Genomic DNA, 23248 nt, shown 5'->3' with positions numbered 1-23248 from the left:
ACTTTAAGTGTAAGTTTTTGCTCAGGCCTTGACCAAAACTGATAAAAGCAATTAAACCCCGACTATCTTAGCAAACACTCCAGAGCATGGAGTTGAAATGTGTGTTCCAGAGCTTCTCTCACAGTAGAGAAGCTTCTAGAAGAGGCTGAAAGGTGAACCTCAAAGGAAACACGGAAGCCAGCAGATGTCCTGAAGTTCATTTCAGCCTGATAAGGGTCCCATGATTGGAGTAGATTAAGCAGGTGTTAGAGGAGTGGAGTCCAAGTGCTAGGGTTGAGAGGTAAGGAGATGTTGAATGTGGACTGAAAGACCATCAGCCATGGAGGGTGAGGTCACTTACATGGAGGTAAAGCATGTATCCAAGGGAAAACACCATCGACCTTCTCCAGGTAAAATCACGTTGCATTTTACATAGTTTATTTTCTTCTAAATGGGACAAAATTTAAAATGACGCTATGGAAATGGCTAGAAAGACTACCAAAAGTTTTGTACCTGAATTGTTTGATACATCCATTTAATGTCCAAATTTAATGTTGTGCTAATTAGTTTCATGTTAAGGTTTGTTTTATCTTAAAATAAAATCTTATTTGGTACGGAGTTAAGTGTGATGCACTTTGTAATGTCTTTGAAGCATAATCTGAACGTTTTATGAATTTAATAATTCCTGGTGAACTCCAGGATTGAAGCAGGATTATAGAGATCCCCGAGATCTAGGAAAATGTAGATCAGTAGGAAAGTTTACTGGTAAAATGTTAATTATGGCTGTTTTGCTCAGCAAGTTTTTCCATCACCATCTTTCTTACACTATTTTTCCCCAGAGTAAGTGATGATCTGAAACTTTCAGTGAATTAAGATGCATTGCAGATTCAGTTACCAGACATGAGTTTTGACTAACAACCATGGGTTGTCTCGATCATTGTGAAAGGTGGTTTATTTTCTGCCATTATTCCCGAGAGTCTAATGCTGTAAGCAAAATTGCAATGGTAATAATAATAATAATAATAATAATAATTGTTTCATTTGTTAATCAATCAATCAATCATATTTATTGAGCACTTACTGTGTGCAGAACACTGTACTAAGCACTTGGGAAGTACAAGTTGGCAACATATAGAGACGATCCCTACCCAACAGTGGGCTCACAGTCTAGAAGGGGGAGACAGAGACCAAAACAAAACATATTAACAAAATAAAATAAATAGAATAGATATGTATAAGTAACATAAATAAATAAATAGAGTAATAAATACGTACAAACATATATACATATATACAGGTGCTGTGGGGAAGGGAAGGAGGTAAAGCGGGGGGATGGAGGGGGGAGGAAGGGGAGAGGAAAAAGGGGGCTCAGTCTGAGAAAGCCTCCTGGAGGAGGTGAGCTCTCAGTTGGGCCTTGAAGGGAAGTGCTTACTATGTGCCAAGCACTGGGGTGGATACAAGAAAATTTGGTTGGACAGTCTCTGTCCCACAGGGGGATCACAGTCTCAATCCCCATTTTACAGATGAGGGAACTGAGGCACAGAGAAGTGAAGTGACTTGTCCAAGGTCACACAACAGACATGTGTTGGAGGAGGGATTAGAATCCACGACCTTCTGACTTCCAGGACTGTGCTTTATCCACTAAGCCATCCTGCTTTGATAGCAACCTGTAAGCTATTAAAGCATGTGGAAACATATAGTGAGATTATGTAGATAATATTATGTAGACACATTTTACATCCACTTAAAGACTTAATTCTAGATCTGAAATAGTTAAGCGTTTTGGATTAGTAATTTGTAGTCATGATGAAATAAGTTTATTATGGTGTAAGACTAAGGACAGTTATGTTTTCTAGAAAATGGATTCACTAATTCAGGAGCTGTTTGTCAACCTAGTCCTCGGCTGCAATCTTTAATCATCTTCCACCATTTCAGCTTTGTCCCTTCAGCTTTGTCCCTGGGCTGAGCTAGATGGGGAGATATTGGTAGACAGAATGGAGACAGACTTGGACAGGTCATGGATTAGAACAAAAGAACCGAATTCTAATGTAAGATCCTTGTGGTCAGAGAATAGATTTTGTACTCATGTTGCACTTGTCACAGATTTAGCCCAGTGCACTGCTGTCAGTAGGGTCTCAGAGGCCAGGGGAACATAACACTGTGAGTGACAAACACCATTACATAGTCAGAGCCCCGAGACTACAGGTTGCTTGGAGGAGCCTTATGCTGCTTGTCCTCTTCGATTCATCTCTGTCTGGAAGCCAATGTTGTTTTCTTGCTTTTTTCGTTTATGGAGAGAAGTGTTATTGCATTTCACCTGATTGCTGTGGAGTAAACTCTTAGCCTTAATTAAAATTAGTCAGTTTACAGAACTGGTCAAGTCCCACATTCCGTTTCTCCCAGTCCTTTAAAGCAGACTCTGCCTGCTGACAACAGTGCTTCAGATCTGTATCGAGTGCATTTTGACAGGGATTTCTTCTACTTTTTTATATTCTATTCCACTTTCCTGTTTTCTCCTTTCAGAACAGCGTACACAGTGTGCCACTGTAAGAATCCCTCAGAAATCAGGCAGCAGGATCCCACCTTCAACATCTCCTCCTGGTACTGTACTGTATTCCTGAGGATTTTCAACTTTCTGTTTACTTAGTTAATGTTTTTTGAATAGGGCAGGCTTAAGGGCAGGGATTGTGTCTAGGACAGCGAGCTTTCAGTAAATTCTGTTAAGTAACATGAAAGATGCATTACAGAATAGCAAGTGGAAATGTTCTTGTAATATTTCCTTGTCTCTTTGTCACAGATAGGAATTTAGGGGAGTTTTGAATAAGAAATAATTGCACCATGTAAAAAAGACTGCTCCGGACATGGCCTGAAGGTTTTTGGTTTGTTTCATGATTCCAAATTCATGTTTCGGTTTACTTTAACTATTCATAAGGGAGAAATACAGATAAACTCATTATACAGTTCCTTGAAATTGTGAGAGCCTATAATTGTACGATCACTTTTCCCTTAGATGTACGTTGTAAGTTCTAGAATACTTAGAAAAATAACACAAAATTCCTATGTACTATAATCGTAAACATCACTGATAAATTTATTCACCTTTGTAAATATAATTCAAAGCATAACATCACATTATTGAGGCCCAGAAGGAATCCTGATAAATAGCTTGTAAACGTGGGCAGAGAAAATAAATAATGGCATTTTTAAGTGCTTACTATGTGCTAAGCGCTGAAGACCAAGATGACTAATAAGGAAGCCTCCTGCCACTTCATGATGCTACAGCACAGCATCAGAATCTGTTATTGTCACTTTGACTGTAAAAGGGTTTTGTTCAAAAAAACCTTTTCAAGTTTAAAGAAAACTGTGGGGTTTTTTTGAAAATGAGAAACGACCCAGGGAGATGTTTACAGAAATGTCCCATGTCTATGACTAAATGCCCCAGGCAGTTGAAAAACCCTGAGGATATTCTTCTTCCTATTACCAGCTCTCTCAGTGACTCTTGCAGAGTCCTTGGGGAACATGTGCTTGGGAATGGTTTTGTGATCTCGCCAACTCCTCACCCACCATGTGAGATGCACTCCGTGCCCTAGTGGGAACATTGATGATAGGAAAGGGGGGACAGTGCAAATGGTGCAGAGCAAACCACCATCACTGCAATCAGTTCCTTCTCATAGCTTCTCCATCTTGAAGATCCAGGACTGAGGTCTGTCCATCATTTCAGATGAGCAACCCAATCATCAGCAACTAAAGGACGGGTTGGGATATGAATATGAATCTTTGCTGGTGGCTGCAAAAACAGAAACTTGTTCTCGCTGTGGTAGCATTTCAACGGCTAGTGAGGAGTTTTTCCAGCTTAGGTTGAACAATTGCCTTCTTCATTAAGTACCTTGTATGTAGCAAGGTAACTCCTTCTGAACACCTCTGGTCACCTAGGATCACCCTTTTCCATCAACACATTTTATAAAGCTATCCACTTTCTTGAAAATTGAGCAAGATTTCTCAATCCCCAAATTTTACCTGGTGATGGAGACCATACCTGATTCTCTATCTGTTTTGTCACCTTGTAATGATACAGTGAATTTCCAAACTTTGTTGAGGTCCTAGTAGGGTGATCCTGTACATGAGAAGCAACAAACTCATTAACACCTGCATCATCCATTTCTAAATTGTTTCCTTCCCAGTTTAACAATTTCTCTGGTTATCTACTTTGAGGCCTCTTCTACCCCTTGAAAATCTAGCACACACTGTGGGCACAGCTTCCTCCCAAACCTATTCGTTGTTGAATGCTTAATCTCAGCCCAGGAAAGGAGGAGGCAGGGAAGGATTTACTTACTTGAATCTCTCAGTAGGAATTTCAAGTGAGCTAAAGGGCTTATTAACCTGGGACGTTCTTACAAACTTAAATATATGGGGCACCAGAAAAAGTTGTTGTCATCACTCAATTGAAAACCATGAGCGGAGGTGCTCTGTGTGAGTGAGTGAGTGTGTGTGTGTGTGTGTGTGTGTGTGTGTGTGAGTGTGTGTGAAGATGGAGAAACCCCTTCCATTTCTGAAATCTTCCAAACCAGGTGCTGCCCCAATCAGGAGTTGGGGAGTGGTTGGGGAAAAGAAGCCACTCTTACCTCGCTTATCCTACACATTTCCTGGAAGAAGCTATTGGAAGAGACAGATCAGTATCAATCCTAAAGCCTCTCCTGCTGATCGGGGATCATATGATCCCAAATCTGCCTCCACACAGGGGCAAAATGGCCATTTGGGCCCATTTCTAAGGCCACACTGAATTACGATGAGCATTCTTTCATTCTGAGTAACAGCAGAATTGGTTATCTTGGATTGGTTGGTAGTCCTCCGTGCTCTGGAGTTTTGTGAAGCCGATATTGGCTTCTGCTGGTGAAGACATGACCAATGAATCCACTACTCCCTTGCTCAACATCAGGAGGGTGCATCCTAGCACACACCCGTGAGCCATCAAATGCAGAGAAAATAGTGGAGAACAAGAGACAGCCTGGAGGGGCCCAACCATTCGATCAATAATAGTTACCGAACACTTATTTGCTTACTCTCTCTTACTTTAGCACTGTACTAAACAGCTGGAAGAGTACACTGAGTTAGTATACCAATTTAAAAACTGTGTGAAATGTCAACTAAGCAGATGAACGGCGAGAAGCTCACAAATGGCACCCACTAGTCTCAAGAAGCCACCCCTCACGCACTCACACATCTCTGAGCTGTTAATTCTCAGGTGCGAAAACCAAAAACAGAGGCCAAGAGGGAAGGAGCTGTCATATTTCCTAAGTTGGTAATGTCTCACCCCAAATAAAAGGAGTCAAAATGTTTCTGTTGCTTCATGGAAGTTGTGCTTCATGGTATCTTTAAACCATTTATTCTGTCCTCTGGGTCTTCTCTCCCTTTTTCTGCTCTTTCTTCCCACCATTTCAGGCTTCAGTGGGCCATACACCTAACAGGTGCATAAATCCAGATCAATATTAATGGGTCATTTCTTAGATATACAAAATCAGGTTGTGTTTCAGATTCCTCAGTGTAGAGCATGAAGCTGGGAGACCCTGTTACAGCTTTGAACTTTCTCCATTGCAGGTCCTGGGTCTCAGCATCCCTGTTGGTGCGTGACCACAGTTTCTTTGGGGATTGCTTCACTTTCGCTCCTAGTCATCATTGTTTATCTGAGCGGTGAGTATTCTGCCTGGGACACACCATCGCAGATCTGGTTTTATCTGGTTTCCTCTTCAACCCTAGCTATTTCATCTTCTGGTCTTAATGCTGAATAACCTCAAGCCTCTGTAGGGGGGCAGGGAACAGGGCACAGGGAGAGGAAAGCAAGGCAGGCTAGTAAGCCCTGCTCCACCAGAGCCCTGACTCTCTGGATCACTGCAATGGAGGCTACTGGTCCCCCGCTCCTAGCAGTGCTGGAAGCAGTAGTCTTAGTGCTGGGTGGTCCCCAGTGCTGCCCTTCTCTGCTCTCTGCAGAATCCTGTTCTCTAGCTACCAGCCACTGTTCTTCCAAGCATTGTGAAGGCCAGGAGACCAGCACCCGGGGTTACTAGGTGTGGAAAGAGGGTAGGGGCTGCCAGGGAGCTGGAAAGGGGAAAAGAAGAAAAAAAGAGGATAGAAAATACAAGGCAGGAGACAGAATGAGAGAGAAAGAGGAGGGAGAAAGAAAGAGAATATGTGCGAGAGAGAAAGAATATAGTAAGAAAGATAAAGAAATACAAGAGGGAAGCAAAAGGAGAGAGACAACGGGACAAAAATAAAATATGAGATGATGAGGGTGAAGAACAACAGGAAGGAGAATAGACAACTGAACATTTAATAGAGAAAAGGGTGCAAGCAAAGAAATTATTATCATCAAGGGAATTTGTTGAGGTTTTATTGCATGCAGAGAGAATAGGACCCTAAGAAGGATGGCAAGAGAAAGAGACAGAGCAAGATGCCAGAAGAAAGTTTGAGGGAAGGACACATTTGAGGTGTAATATAAGTAAAATGAAAGTTTGTGGTTAAATGGTGTGGGCTGATTAAGGATGTGTGGGAGACAGGGAAGTAGTTGGGGCTTTGAAAAAAGGGAGAAATTTGATAGGGAGCCAGTGTGGAAGATGCCGTCCTGGAAATCTGTAAATATTTTTGGAGTGCTTAGTCCGTGTAGAGTACTGTATTAAGTACTTGGGAGAATACAATTGATTTGGTAGATGTGATTCCTATCCTCAAGGAAATTACAATCTAGTGGCCTAACAGACTAGGCCTGAAAGAGGTTGGAAACAGGCAGTGGAACAAGGTTTGGCTGTTGTTTTTCACCTGGTCGGGCAAAAGGATCTGTTCTTCCCAAACACACTGGGTTCACATTGGAATCAGATCTAGTGCCCTCGTGGTTTGGGGGCCCCAGGAGGACTGGAGTTCCAAGATCCAGATCATGGTTTCATTGCACAGGGTAGCCTGTGGGATCTACCTGCACACCCGGAACTGCAAACATGATTCAGATCCTACTGGAGGCTTACATGGGGTCCTTCTGCTTGGATGTATCCACGATCCTCTGCCACAGTGACTCTGGGCCCATCTGAGAGTTCAGGGGGAGCCACACTGGACCCCAAATAGCAGGGAGGAATTCTGGGAACCCACAATCTTCATTTCAATGCAGCCATGGACTGGAGCAGTTGGATAAGGGAAGAAGAATGATATATTCTTCTTATTATATATTATATATTATATTATATATATATATATATATATATATATATGTTGCCAATTTGTACTTCCCAAGTGCTTAGTACAGTGCTCTGCATGCAGTAAGCACTCAATAAATACAATTGATGATGATGATGATGATGAAGAATTGTTTTAAATTTTAGAATCATGGCTTTGTTCTCAGGGTGTATCTGTAGGTCAATACCACATTTTGTGACTCTTTCATTGACCTGTCTCAGAAATCCTATCCATCCCTGGGCCTCACATTCCCAGAAGCCCAACCCAGAGTCCTGGCTGTGAAAATGTGCCTGGTGGTAGCAAGAGTTCTCTCCTCCTTGGAGCAGGGCTCTCTCTCATCTGGGATCTAAGAAATGCCCCATCCCCAAACCAGCTGTGCTATCTTCTCCTACACCCATATTCCATTCTGTGACATCACAGAACAAGAGCTTCAGGTGATAGAGACAACACATTGTCCCATTTCATTATTTAGTTACCTTTCTTATTGTTTTGTTTACAGCCCATAAGAACTGTGAAAATTCTCAGGGATCACAGAAAGCAAACCTAAGTTTTTCCAACGTTTCCTGTGGAGGTGGTCCTGGGAACAAGAGCTCAGCATGGATTGCAGCCCTGAAGAAGGAGCTGTGTCCTGGCCAGTTGGGTGAGGAGAGACTGTTGAATGCTGTGAGAAGCTGCCTTCAAATCAAAGTTGATTCCTCTGACCATTTGGGAGTTGGTAGCTTCATAAAGAAATTACACAAATCAGAGGAAATATTTTCCTCCTGATGTTTCTTTAGAAAGACTTTTTTATTGAGGAAATCTCAGCTCCGCCCTGGCCAGAACTCCAGGAGAGACCAGGGGCCAGAGAAGGAGGCTGGAGCAGGGAGGGGTGAGAAGAGGAAGGGTGAACTGGGTGACTGGAGAAGGGCACACACAAGGACAGGCAGAGGAAGAGGCCCAGGGCAGAAAGGAGAAGTTCAGGAACCAATCATTCACACATTCAGTGGTATTTATTGAGCATCCAGTAACACCCTTTTACAGGGCTTTGTTAACATAATTATTCATTCATTCAATCATATTTATTGAGCGCTTACTGTGTGCGGATCACTGTACTAAGCACTTGGGAAGTACAAGTTGGCAACATATAGAGGTGGTCCCTACCCAACAGCGGGCTCACAGTCTAGAAATGAAATAAGTAGTCAGTCAATCAATCATATTTGTCAGTCAATCATATTTATTGAATGTTTACTGTGTGCAGAGCACAACATACCACCATACTACCACCACCAGCAGCAATAAATAGGAGTAGAAGATTGATGAATATTTTGCATCCACCTAGATCAGGTCTTCAGGTGGCCCTCTTCCTGAAGCCCAAACCTGTCATTCAGGAAGATTTTCCAATTTCTGATACACAAAATCTTCAAATTGTCAATGTCAGTCAATCATCTTTATCGAGCTCTTACCGTGTGCAGAGCACTGTACTAAGCACTTGGGAGAGTACAATACAACAACATAAGAGAGACGTTCCCTGCTATAATAAGCTTACAGTCTGGGCAGGATGGTGGGGGGAAGACATTAATATAAATAAATGAAATTACAAATAAATAATAAAATAAAAAACTGCTATTTATTACAGTGAGAAAAGAGAATGCATTTAGCATGTGACCCCTGCCTGTGACACTCAGCTTATGGCAGGTAGTTCCACCCTTCTTATGGCTTGCATTCAGTCAGTAGTGTGGCCTTGGGGGAAAGAGCATTGTCCTGCTCACACTTAATATAGTGGCTGGCTCATAGTAAGTGCTTAACAAGTACTGTTAAGTAAAGTGATGGACTAGAACTAAAATTATATGACTGTAATTGGTAGCAGACTGACACTAGACCCATGTTCAGGCTCAGTATCAAATTCATTTTTTGTCCTATGTTCATATTTATTTTTAATCTTGGCCATATAACACTTAATGGAAAAATAATATTTATTTTTCTGTATTCATTTCAGTTATTTTATGGTATATATCCCCATTTGTAACATAGCATTTTTTGATAGATTAAAATAAACTAAAATTAATTAGTGATATAGAAAAAATGGAATTGCACAGAGCTCAACTGTGCTTATTACAGTGCGGTATTCATTAAGCACTATGTGCCAAGCACTGTACTAAGTGCTGTGGTAGCTGCAAGATAATGAAGTCATGCATAATTCTTGTTCTGCATAGAGCTCACAGTCTTAGGGGTGCTATGTTCCCATTTTGCATATGAGGAAACTGAGGCTTAGAGCAGATAAGTGCACAAAACAGACAAGTGGTGGAGCCTGGATTAGAACCCAGGTTCTCTGACTCTCAGACCCATGCTCTTACTGAAGGCATATCTCTTCCAAAAGCCCTACTTTCCTCTTCTCCCACTCCTTTCTGCTTCACCCTGACTTGCTCCCATTATTCATCCCCCCTCCCAGCCCCATAGCACTTATGTAAATATCTGTAATTTTAAAATTTATATTAATGTTTGTCTCCCCCTCTAGAATGTAAGCTCATTGTGGACAGGGGATGTGTCTGTTTATTATTATATTGTACTCCCCCAAGCACTTAGTACAGTGCTCTGCACACAGTAAGAGCTCAATAAAAACGGTCAAATAAATGAATGAATGAACTTTCCACTAGGCCACACTGGAACAAAGTAATGTACTTTAAATAATAAAACAAATATGTAAGTTTTAAAAATAAATCAAATCTTCTCCCCAGAATTTATCCTGCAACTACCACTTCAGCACTTCTGCACAAACTATGCATTTGTGAACTTACCAACCCTCATACTGCATCTGTATATATTGACTTTCATCCTCTCGTACTTAAACATGTACGTATCTGTTTCTCCTTCTTCCTCCCATCTGCAAATTATTTTAGTGCCTGTCTCCTGCCCTAGATTGAAACCTATGAGAGGGCAGGGATTACTTCTGCTAATTCTAATGTACTCCCTGAAGAGTTCAGTATAGTGCTGTGCACAAAGTAGACTCTTAGTAAATACCATCAGTTGACTGAATGAAATGCCTTATTCCGCTTCTTATTGAACTTGGAGAGCTGCATGGCCTAGTGGATAAGGCATGGGCCTGGGAATCAGAAGACTTTCATTCATTCATTCAGTCATATTTTATTGAGTGCTTACTGTGTGCAGAGCACTGTACAAAGTGCTTGGGAAAAAGTACAATACAGCAATAAATGACTATCCCTGCGCACAACGAGCTCACAGCCTAGAGGGGGTTCTAATGTCAGCTCTGTCACTTGTGTGCTGTGTGACCTTGGGCAAGTAACTTAACTTCTCTCTGCTTCGTTATGTCATCTATAAAATGGGAATAAGGCTTTGGTCCCATGTGGGACGAGGACTGTGCCCACCCTGATTAGCAGTTAGAAAAATGCCTAGTACGTAGTCAGCACTTAATAAATGCCATAAAATAACTCAGTACCTTTATTCTCCTTATAATCTCCATATTTGCAGATTTGACTGTCACTGTACATTCAAGACAAATTACAAGCCACCCAAGTGAGAAAATGCAAATAAAAAACACCAAGCCTTTCACACATTCTCTTTCTTATACACTCTCTATCATTATTTCAAATGCTCCCTCACATGCACTCTGTCACATGTCCTTTCTCACATCCTCTCTCAAGCTGTATCACTTTTTCTCTCTCTCTCTCTCTCTCTCTCTCTCACACACACACACACACACACACACACACACACACACATTCACTTACACCAGAGAAAGTCTTCCTTTCCCACAGCTTATCATGTGCAGCGGCAGGAAAGGCAGTCAGTTAACACAGGGACCGTAGTTTGTTTAAGATGAGACGGTGCTGAGATTGGCTGTGTCTGAGGGAGCAGAGAAAAGTTTTGAAAGAAGAGAGTAAGCAGGATAGGAGATTAGAGTCATAAAGATATTATACAGAGTGGAAAGTGGAGCAACAGTTTGTGATGTCACAAGAGGTTGCAAGAGCTTGTGATGTCACAGGAGGCTGCAGGAGTTTGTGATGTCACAGGAAGTGCAGGATCTGGTAATTATGAGATCCAGGGTGGGTTCCATGTTAACTTGTGGCCAAGGCAAGTTATTATTACTATTATTCTTACTAATAATAATCCTATTCATTGAGTGATTACTGTATTCAAAGCACTGTAGTAAGCACTTGGAAGAGTACAAGATAATAATAATAATGATGGCATTTGTAAGTGCTTTGCACTTACTATGTGCAAAGCACTGTTCTAAGCGCTGGGAGGGATACAAGGTGATCACGTTGCCCCACATAGGACTCACAGTCTTTATCCCCATTTTACAGATGAGGTAACTGCGGCTCAGAGAAGTTAAGTGACTTGCCCAAGGTCACACAGCAGACATGTGGGGGATCCGGGATTAGAACCCATGACCTCTGACTCCCAAGCCCATGCTCTTTCCAATGAGGTCACAGTCTAGAGGGGGAGACAGACTTTAATATGCATAAATAAATAAATTACAGATATATACGTATGTGTTGCGGGGATGGGAGGGAGGATGCACGAAGGGAATAAGTCAGGGCGAGTGGGAGACGAGGAGAGGAGGGGGTTAGTCAGGGAAGGCTTCTTGGAGGAGATGTGCCTTCAATAAGGCTTTGAAGTGGGAGAGAGCAATTATCTGTCTGATACGAGGAAGGAAGGCATTCCAGGCCAGACATAGGATGTGAGCGAGAGATCGGCAGTGAGATAGATGAGATCGAGGTACAATGAGAAGGTAGTATTATTCATTCATTCAATCGTATTTATTGAGCACTTACTGTGTGCAGAGCACAGTACTAAGTGCTTAATATTAGAGAAGAAGCTGTGTGGCCTAGTGGAAAGAGCATGGGCTTGGGAGTCAGAGTTCGTGGGTTCTAATCCCGACTCCACCATTGTCTAGTGTGTGATCTTGGGCAAGAAACTGAACTTTTCTGTGCCTCATTTACCTCATCTTTAAAATGGGGATTAAGACTGTGAGCCCCCCCACCCACCCATGGGACAATGCGATTACCTTTATCTATCCCAGCACTTAGAACAGTGCTTGGCATATAGTCGGCCATCCAGTCCCAGGCGCCCAGCTGTGGAGAGCGGCAGCAGGGGGCCAGTGCAGGTAAGAGCCTCTGATGGGGCGGCCTAGCTGCGGGCTTTGCACTGGTGTATATTTGTGCATATTTATTACTCTATTTTATTAATTATGTGTATATAGCTACAATTATATGTATCTATTCTGATGGTATTGACACCTGTCTACTTGTTTTGTTGTCTGTCTCCCCCTTCTAGACTGTGAGCCCATTGTTGGGTAGGGACCGTCTCTATATGTTGCCAATTTATACTTTCCAAGCACTTAGTACAGTGCTCTGCACACAGGAAGTGCTCAATCAATACGATTGAATGAATGAATCTATAATTCTATTATTTATAGTGATGCTATTGATGCCTGTCTACTTTTGTTTTGTTTTGTTGTCTGTCTCTCCTTTCTAGACTGTGAGCCCATTGGTAGGTAGGGACCGTCTCTATCTGTTGCCGACTTGTACTTCCCAAGAGCTTAGTACAATGCTCTGCACACAGTAAGTGCTCAATAAATACGATTGAACGAATGAATGCATACAGTAAGCCCTCAATAAATACGATTGAATGAATGAATATAGTAAGCACAATAAATCCCATAATTGTTGTTATCATTAGGAACGAAGTGTGCAGGCTGGATTTTAGTAGGAGAGTAGTGAGGTGAGGTAGGAGGGGACAAAGTGATTAAATGCTTTAAAGCCAATGGTGAGTAGTTTTTGTTTGATGCAGAGGAGAAGCGGGGTTGGGGCAGGAGGTCAGCAGGGTAGAGACTGGGGTGGGGACAAGAAGCCAGGAGGTCAGCAGGGTACAGTAGGGAGTGGGGATGAGAGAAAGAAGGTGAGAGAAGGCACAATACTCATCTAGAAACCCAGAGATGGACCCTCCAGTTTGGGGGACCATGGTGACTAGTAGCGGCAGACAGACAAGACATGTAGTATGGAGAGAGGTGATCTCAGTAGACAGTGACAGTTAACATGACTGTGGACAAATTTTTGTCCATCTCCATAATGCAAGAACTGAAATAATTTAAAGCATCACAAATCTAGTTTTATTTCTTCTCCTATCCCTCAGGTGCCATGTGTGAGCTCTGCCCCCAGGGGTGGCAGCTGAACAGAAGCAGGTGTTACTACTTCTCAGAAGAGCTGCAGAGCTGGGAGGCGGGTGCTAGAGACTGTGCCAACAAGAAATCCTGGCTCCTGGTCCTAGAGGATGAGGCTGAAGCAGTGAGAATGTGGAGGAGACCCCAGGGCCCCAAACACAGCCAAAAACCCCTATTCCATTCCCAAATTTTTCTAGAATTGGTTGAGTCTGTAGCTGAGTCATTCTTGCCTTGTGCCTAAGGAAAGGACTTTATCCTCCTGGGGGCAAAGGGGGATGAGGGAGGTTGGGGGTGTCTGGGGAGAAGTCTAATGCTGCATCCTTCCCAGAGTGCTTAGAGCTGGTTGGTTCCCAATGCAGGCTGGAGGATTGTGCTGGCTGACTGAGGGACTGTCAGGACTCATCCTGTTTCCATTGACTCTACAGGACAGGGTCCGTGAGATGAGGCTGAGAGATGAGAATTTCTGGATTGGTTACAAGTATAACACAACTCGAGGTCAGTGGATGTGGCTGAACGACTCTGGATTCTCTGGATACAGGTGGGCCCTGCCTCAGGTCTGGGACTTTGAGGCAAACAGTACAGGAGTACAGCACAGAGGGCATACTCACAACTGAAACTTCACTGTCCATTTTCCTTTAAATACCCAAGTCCATCCCCTTCTGCTCTTACTTCACGTTGCCTCTAGGAGACTGAGTTGAAAGGAAGAGAGTGAGGGATGGAAAGAGGCTTCCAAGCTCTAGCAAGAGATTGATGGGAAGAGGACCCACCATTAGGCCTCAGCCCCATCCCTTCCTCATGATCTTTCTGGAGGACTTTTTCATGAGCACTCCAGAAATGATCTGGAACACATTTTAAATACCTGAGATTAGAAATGGGTCTGGGAGTTGGAGGACCTAAATTCTAATCCTGGCTCTACCATGTGCCTTCTGTGTGACCTTGGGAAAGTCACTGTGTCTCAGTTACCTCATCTGTAAACTGGGGATTGAATTCTACTCCCTCCTTCTTAGACAGTGAGCATCTTGTGGGACAGGAACTGTATCCAACATGATTAACTTGTATCTGTCCTAGTGCTAAGAACAGTAGAACAGTGCTTGTCATATAGTAGTTTCTTAAGAAGTACCAAGTATCATATATATATGATACATATACATACACACACATATGCACACAGACCAAGAGATAGATTGGAAGATGATGCCATTACCCACTGGCATTAGGGACTGAAGACTGATGCAGGATCAGAACAAGGAGGGAGAGGAAATGCTGAAGGCCAGTGGTTGGAGATCTTCTGACCCACTGCAATTTTCTCAAGTCATGATAGCCCATTTTGCCTCCATACTCAAACTACCTTACCCGGATGACCAAATTGTCACCGTCAATACCACCCTCTTTACTGAACTAAAATTATTCCTCACAGCCCTGTATCACCTCCACGGTCTGCTCTTTTCTCTGAGAGACCCAAGGTTGAGACAGAGCCAGAAAGCCAGTAGACAGAGATCAGAGAAGTCAGGTCAGAGAAGTCAGAAAACCTATGGAAGTTTTCACAGTCAGGCATCAGATGAAACCCAGGATAGCCAACATACAGATATTGAGACTGACATTGGGAAAGCAGGAATTGTAAAAGTCTACCCATTTCATTTGCCTACATACTTTGAATTTACCTATTTTCTATGAGCTACAGGACATATCACCAAATGATGATTTATTTCTGTGAAAGAAGTTTGATGTGGAAGCAAGTTTAGATGGTGGAAGTGGAAAACAAGAGGATCTTCTTGGGGTGTGGTGGGGGGAATGGGATTTAGGGTCAATGTGTATTTCAAAGATTCAGCATTGGCTCCCTTTCCAGTCCCGGGGAATAGGAACTGGATTGAGACATTTTTATGCCTGGGGTATGTGGAGACAGGAACAGAGTAAGAACTGAATGAATATAATTAATTGATTGATTGACTGACTGACATGAGGGCTGATGTGAATGCTGTCTCACACTGTTCTGCCTAAGCAGGTGCTCTCTGTATATCTGTAGTGAAGGGCAGAGATGTACTCAGCAGGGGATTGGCACTGCAACATGTGGAGATGTTGATTCAAGAGGGCCCTTACCTCCTCACCAGTCACAAAGAGAAAGGTTTCTCCCACCTGAACCACAGAAACTGCTTTCTATCTAGGGCAAGACTAGGCAGCACCTTTCCACCTCCCACATCCATTTCTTTCCCTTCCAATCAAGCCCATATCATCCACCTCTACCACCCACTCAAGATACTAGTCACAGTCATCTACTGCCCATCAGGCCCTACCTCCAACTTTTAGAATCATTTTGATCCCTTTCTAACATATCTTCTCTCTTTCTCCATCCTTACATTGATCCTTGGGGACTTCAATACCCACAAAGATGTATCTGATGACCCTTTTGCTTACTGCTTTCTACCCTTCCTCAACTGCACTGACTGCCTTCTCCATACCAGCTTGTCCACTAACCAACTTGGACACACACTTGATCTCATCATTTCTAGACACTGTACAATTTCTACCCTCACCAACTCTGGAATCCCTCTATCTGACCACAATTTCCTTTCCTACATTCTGCCTGACAAACCTCCTCCCCACAAATCTGTCCTGTTTCCTCACAGAGGGAAATGTCTCCAATTTTCTCAAGCTATCATAGCCCATTTAGCCTCCATACCCAAACTACCTTCCCTAGATGACCAAATTGATACCCTCAACACCACCCTCTCTACTGAACTTAAATCATTCGCTCCCCTCGCGCTTTGTCGATCCCATACCACTAACCCCACAGCCCTGGTTCGTCTCCACAATCTGCTTCTTTCACTCATGTGTCTGAGCTGCAGAGTGCTCCTAGCAGACATATAGATATCAGACCGATCTCATCCACCTCAAGTTCATCCTTGTGTGCTTTAACTCTGTTCTCTTTCCTGCCAAGCAAAATGATTTCTCTAGCCTTACTGATACCCATGCCTATAGCCGTTGTCAGTTATTCCAGTCATTTAACTCCCTCCTCAAACCCCCCGTGCTTCTGAATCTCCCATCTCTGTCCTTTAATGATGTGGCCACCTACCTTATTGAGAAAATTGAAACCATCAGGCGTGAACACCCTAAAATCTCCCCTGCTTCTCTCCAGTTCCTCCCTCCTCTTGCCCCTTCTTAAACTCTCCCATCTTTCCCAACAGTTTCTCAAGATCTCCTAAAGGCATCTCCTGCCTCCTCTCAAAATCCACCCCTCCATTTGCAATACCATCAGCATCATCATATCCAATCCCATCCCTTTGCATCTTATCAAAACACTTGCCCTCTCCCTTCTTCCCTACCTGACTGCCATCTTCAACTGTTTGCTCTCCAATGGCTTTTTCCCTACTGCTTTCAAACATGTTCATAATAATAATAACAGTGATAATAATTAGGGTACTTGTTAAGTGCTTACTATTGGCCAAGCACTGTGCTAAGTCCTGGGGTAGATACAAGTTAGGCAGGTTGGACACAGTCCCCATCCCACACTGGGCTCACACTCTTAATCCCCATTTTACAGATGAGGTAACTGAAGCCCAGAGAAGGGAAGTGAATTGCCTAAGGTCACACAATAGACATCCTATCCTAAGAAAACCCTCCCTTGACCCTACAGCTCCCTACAGATATTGCCCCATCTGCTTCCTACCATTCCTCTCCAAACTCCTTGAGCGAGTTGTCTATACCAGTTGTCTACACCAGCGGCCTCGAGTTACTCTCCTCCATTTCTTTCTTTGACCCACTCCAATCTGACTTCCATCCCCTTCACTCCACAGAAATCTTCCTCCCAATGGTTACCAATGATCTCCAAATCCAATGGCCTCTATTCCATCTTAATCCTCCTTGACCTCTCAGCTCTTCAACAATTTGGGCCACTTCCTTCTTCTGGAAACATTACCCAACCTTGGCTTCACTGACACAGTCTTCTCCTAGTTCTCTTCCTATCTCTCTGGCCACTCATTCCCAGGATTTTTCACAGTCTCCTCCTCTGCTTCCCACCCGCTAGCTGTAGGAGTCCCTCAAAGTTTCAGTTCTTGTTCCCCTTCTACTTTTCATCTACACCTACTCCCTTGGAGAACACATTCACTCCCATGGCTTCAACTACCATCTCTATGTGGATGATTCCCAAATCTGCATCCCCAATCCCAATCTCTCTCCCTCTCTGCAGTCTCTCAATTCCTTTTGCCTTCCAGAAATATCTACTTGGATGTCCTGCCTCAAACTTTTCATGTCCAAAACTCAACTCCTTATTTTCCCATCCAAACCCTGTCCTCCCTATAATTTTCTCATCACTGTAGACAGCAGCACCATCCTTCCTGTCTCACAAGTCTGTAACCTTGAGATTATCCTTGACTCATCTCTTTAATTCAACCCACATATGCAATCTATCACTAAAATCCTGTCAGTTCAACGTTCACAAAATCACTAAAATCTGCACTTTCATTTGGAGACTTCCAAACTGTTACTACATTAATCCAAGCACTATCCAATCTTGTCTTGATTACTGTATCAGCCTCCTTGCTGACCTCCCTGCCTCCTATCTCTCCCCAACCCAGTACATACTTCACTCTGCTGCTCAGATCATTTTTCTACAAGATCATTCAGTCCATGTTTTACAAGTCCTCAAGAACCTTTAGTGGTTGCCCATCCACCTCCACATCAAACAGAAACTCCTCACCATCGGTTTAAAAACACTCAATCACCTTGCACCTTCCTGCCTCACCTCACTGCTTTCCTACTACAACCCATCCCAAACACTTCTCTCTTCCAATGCTAACCTATTCACTGTACCTCGACTTTATCTAGCTCATCATCAACCTCTTGCCCACCTCCTCCCTCTTCCTATCTAAAAGACAATTACTCACCCCACCTTCAAAGTCTTATTGAAGGCACATCTCCTCCAAAGAGCCTTCCCTCACTACACCCTCATTTCCTCTTTTCTCACTCACCTCTGAATCACCCTGACTTGCTTCATTTATTAACCCCTCTCTCATCCCCACAGCACTTACATACATATCTGTAATTTTATTATCAATATTAATGTCTGTCCCCCCCCCCCCCACTCTAGACTGTGAGCTCATTCTGGGCAGAGAATGTTTCTACCAACTCTCTCATATTGTTATATTGTAGTCTCCCAAGCAGTAAGTACAGTGCTCTGTGTAAGTGCGCAATAAATACGATTGATTGATTGATGAAACAGGTAACCAAGACCCTTCCTCACTCTCATCAGTTTCCCCCACACTATTTCCCTATTTTTTCTTTCCTCACTATGGGTATACCATTTTTTTGTGACTCTCAGTCTTGTGAATGGTCTTTGAAAAATGATCTCCCATCAGCTACCAGGAATAGAGAGATCTACCTGCCTGGGGATCTGGCTGCTAATAAACTGAAACTTCTTACCCTTGTATTGTGACTCCTTGAAGGCCAGGAACAGTTTTGAATCCCACTTCTGTATTCTTTCCCAGTGCTTAATACAGTGCTTTGTAATACACACAGTAAGCACTTAACCAGTACTACTACTATTGCTACTAAGGGGTGGGCTTAGGAAAGAACTTCAGTCACCCAACCCAGAAGCAGGAATTGAGAGCTCTTCACAGAGCTCATCTGAAATTTTTCTTTATTTTGTTTTAACAAAAATCACCTGATCAAACAAAATTCCATTAAACTGTCTTAAAATGCAAACACTATTTTGCCTTTTATCAGGTTATTTTCCTGCCACCGCATTGCCCTTTTCTTAACTCCATACCCATGCCTTTTCTCCCCCAAATGGTAACTCAGTCCTTTCTCTCCAGCAGCTTCCTTCTTGATCCACTATAATTAAATTTTCATTCTTTCACTGAGATAGCACCCTAAAAACTCACCAATGACTGCCTCATAACCTCTCATACTTCATCCCTACTGTCATCCATTCTATGTGTACTTTTCACCCAGCAAGGTTATGTGAGTTAATAATAATAATGTGTGGTATTTTTAAATGCTTACTATGATTAATCAATAGCATTTATGTTCCAGGCACCATACTAAGTGTTGGGGTTGATAAGAGGATCAGGTATAATCCCTGCCCTATATGGGGCCTCAACGGTCTAATGGGGAGGGAGAACAGGTATTCCCATTTTACATACGAGGTAACTGAGGCACAGAGAGTTAAGTGACTTGCCCAAGGTCATACCACAGGCAAATGGTGGAGCCACAGTTAGAATCTAGATCCCCTGTCTCCCAGGCCTGTACTTGTTTCACTATTCATTCAATTCATTCAATCATATTTATTGAGCACTCACTGTGTGCAGAGCACTGTACTAAGTGCTTGGGAAGTACAAGTTGGCATCCTATAGAGATGGTCCCTACCCAACAACAGGCTCACAGTCTAGAAGAGGGAGACAGACAACAAAACAAAGCATGTGGACAGGTGTCAAGTCATCAGAATAAATAGAATTAAAGCTAGATGCACATCATTAACAAAATAAATAGAATAGTAAATATATACAAGTAAAATAAATAGAGTAATAATGCCATCCCACTTTTCTATCTCATTAGCTCAATTATGTAGACCCCCTTTCCTTCTTCCTCCTATTTGTCATTTGTTTTAGTGTATATCTTCCCCTTGTAAGATACATGTGGTCATGTTTACTGATTAACCAATCAATAGATAATATTTATTGAGTACCAACTTTGTGCAGAGAATTGTAGTAAGCATTTGGTTATTGAGTGTTTCATACAAGATAGTAAGGAATTTCCATATGATGAAGAGGTGTATAGGCAATCACTGGAGGTTTTTGACGTGTAGGGTGTTATGAACTGATGTTTTTTCAGAAAAATGATTCAGGGAGTGGAGTGAAGTATGGACTGGAGTGGGGAGTTTTAGTTTTTGAGTTGACTGTTTTCTGTTTTTGAGTTGACTCGGTTCAAAGATCACATTAGCAATCTTTTCATGATGCTAATGTTAGTAGTAATAATAATTATGATCATTTTAAATCATGATTGTATTTGCCAAGCACTTTGCTACAAGCTTGAGTAGATGTAAGATGTTGAGAACAAACACCAACCCCATATAAGATGGGGTTCACAAGCTAGGAGGGAGAGAGAGCAGGTATTTAAGCCCTAATTTACAGATGAAGAAACTGAGGCACTGAAAGTTTCCCCAAGGACATACACAGTTCAGTGGCAGAACATGGACTAGAACTCATGTCTCCTGACTCCCAGCCCTGTCCTTTTTCCCCTAGACCAAACTATTAAATATATATGTGTATATGTACATATTCATACTTATAATTCTATTTATTTTTATAAATGATGTATACATGTCTGTAATTCTATTTATTTATAACGATGCAACTGACACCTGTTTACTTGTTTTGATGTCTGCCTCCCCTCTTCTAGACTGTGAGCCTGTTGTGGCCAGGGATTATTTCTATTTGTTGCTGAATTGTACTTTTCAAGTGCTTAGTACAGAGCTCTGCACATAGTAAGTGCTCAATAAATATGATAGAATGAATTAATTCATTAATTAAGAAAGGCTCATTAACTGAAAATACTAAAGAAAATGCTTGTAGTTTCTGTACTAGATTGGGTTTCACAGAGAAAGTTGGCTGCCATCCTAGATTTATAGACCTTCAATTTCATATAGCCCTACAAAGATATATGGCCTCACAGTCTTCTAATAGTTTCTGTCAATCTTCTTAGAGCCATGATGGCTTTCTTGATTTGATGTTTTACTTCACAGCTTATTAGTGCATCTTTAGACAGTATACTGTTGAGGCAGCACAATTTTGTAAGACTCTTTAGCTCTTTGTTCCTGGGTGTAGATTGGTAAATAACTAGACCTCAGAACAATGAATGTGTCAGGGTCCAAGAGAGGATGGGACAAAATCAGGAATTAAATACCTTCATTCATAATGCCCCTAATTCTGGAACTGGATATTTTGGGTGTGAGATATAGTGAGACAGCCCACTTCTCTCTCTAGACTTAATTAAGAGTCATCTGAGAGTCTCTATACTGGAAAGGGAAGCCTGGAGTTTTCTCTTCTAGGTAACATCTCTTCGCTTCCCTACCTGAAATTTAATTTAATGTCCACCTCCTCCACTAGATTGTAAGCTCCTTATGGGCAGGGATCATGTCTACCCATTATACTTTACTCTCCCAAGTGTCCAGTACAGTGCTGTGCACAGTCAATGCTCAATGAATTTCACTGATTGTTTGATTGGTCTTCCAAACAATCTAGTGCTTCAACCCCAGGATTCAGCATGCCTGTTTCATGTATTTGTGATTCTAGATGAGATAATATAGATTATTTGTATTCTTTCCTTTCCAGGATAGTAATTACCAATCACACTGGAAAAGACTGTATTTCTTTCAAAGGAAGGTCTAGCATCACCCCTGAAGATTGTAAGACCCATCGTGGCTGGATCTGTAAGCGAAATGTGACTGTGCTGGAACCCTGAATGTCTACAGGGAAGCTCCCAGCATCCTCTGTGATGACCCTTTCTCACTGACTTAGCGTGCTTTGATAGGACTTGAAGTGAAGTGAAGTGAAGAGTCAGGACAGTACAGAAAGTGAACCGGAAGCAGGAATTGGAATAAGAAAAACTCCTGGAATGTGAATCTCAAAGTAGCAGGGATGGGGGAGATGAAGGGGAAGCTGAGGGGTGGTGGGGAAATGGGACAGACTGGGGAGGGCATGCTATAGTTTGGCTCCAACTGGGGCCCCAGCTCTCTGCTGATTCTTTAGTTTTCAGTAGCTCTGGCCCCATATCTTCCATTTCACTCTGCCCCAAGGCCTTGGGCCATATCCCTGGTGTCTGCTTCTGTGTATGACTGGCCATCCTTTCTCCCAAGCCCACTTACTTACCATCAGGGCCATCACAGTGGCCACCTTGCCCTTCTAACCCCTGACATTTCCCCATGGGTACATGGTGCAGAGGGGTAGGGGCAACTGCTGGTATTCTGCTTGGAATTGTTTTTAATTTCAGAACAGGTTTAGATTGGGGACAAGTCTTATCAGAATATTGGGCAGCCTGAAGATTGTGGTTCCAGGATGCTTGGGATATTGTGTCTGGTTTTTAGCTGTGTTAAAAAGAATAAACTTGATTATAAAAGTAAATTGCTCTGACTTGATTGAAACCTGTGGGATGAAGGGGCTTGAAAGAGCTGGCTCTGGCTTTGGAGAGGTCTGGGAAATAGCAAAGGTAAAGGAAGGAGCAGAGTTGGTGGGGACTTGGGGGCTCAGGCTGATAGCATTGGTAGGGACACTGCAGGGAGTCACTGGGCACATCATCGGGCAAAGGACTAGAGGGGTGAGCAGGGGTGCTGGAGGGAGCTGGGTTACCTGGGTTCAGGGCTGTATTCTGATGGGAGGAGCAGAGATGTTGGAGAATGCCAAGGTACACTCAGGAAGGTTGTTCAGGCTCATAAGAGCCACCCTCCTAGAAATCTCCATTCTTGTTCTATGTCTTTGTTTTTCATATATGTAACTTATTTTAATGTCTATCTCCTTGTTTAGACTATAAGCTCCTTGTGGGCAGGGAATGTGACTGTGAATGAGACTGCCCCAGACTGAGCCCCCCTTTTCTTCTCCTCCTCATCCCCCCACCCTACCTCCTTCCCCTCCCCACAGCACCTGTATATATGTTTGTACAGATCTATTAATCTGTTTATTTTACTTGTACATATATACTATTCTATTTATTTTGTTAATGATGTGCATTTAGCTTTAATTCTATTTGTTCTGACGACTTGACACCTGCCGACATGTTTTGTTTTGTTGTCTGTCTCCCCCTTCTAGACTGTAAGCCCGTTGTTGGGTAGGGACCGGCTCTATATGTTGCCAACTTGTACTTCCCAAGCACTTAGTACAGTGCTCTGCACACAGTAAACGCTCAATGAAT

At 42.7% G+C, this 23248-nt stretch overlaps 1 pseudogene; it reads left to right on the top strand.

Moving 5' to 3' along the window:
- The first annotated feature begins 319 nt into the window (after positions 1–319).
- LOC119939701 lies at positions 320–21973 on the top strand (annotated as a pseudogene).
- The last annotated feature ends 1275 nt before the right edge of the window (positions 21974–23248 follow it).

Source organism: Tachyglossus aculeatus, chromosome 17, assembly GCF_015852505.1.
Source record: "Tachyglossus aculeatus isolate mTacAcu1 chromosome 17, mTacAcu1.pri, whole genome shotgun sequence".
Taxonomy (NCBI): Eukaryota; Metazoa; Chordata; class Mammalia; order Monotremata; family Tachyglossidae; genus Tachyglossus; species Tachyglossus aculeatus.
The sequence above is the reverse complement of the archived record's forward strand: the minus strand, read 5'-3'. Positions and strand labels throughout refer to the sequence as shown.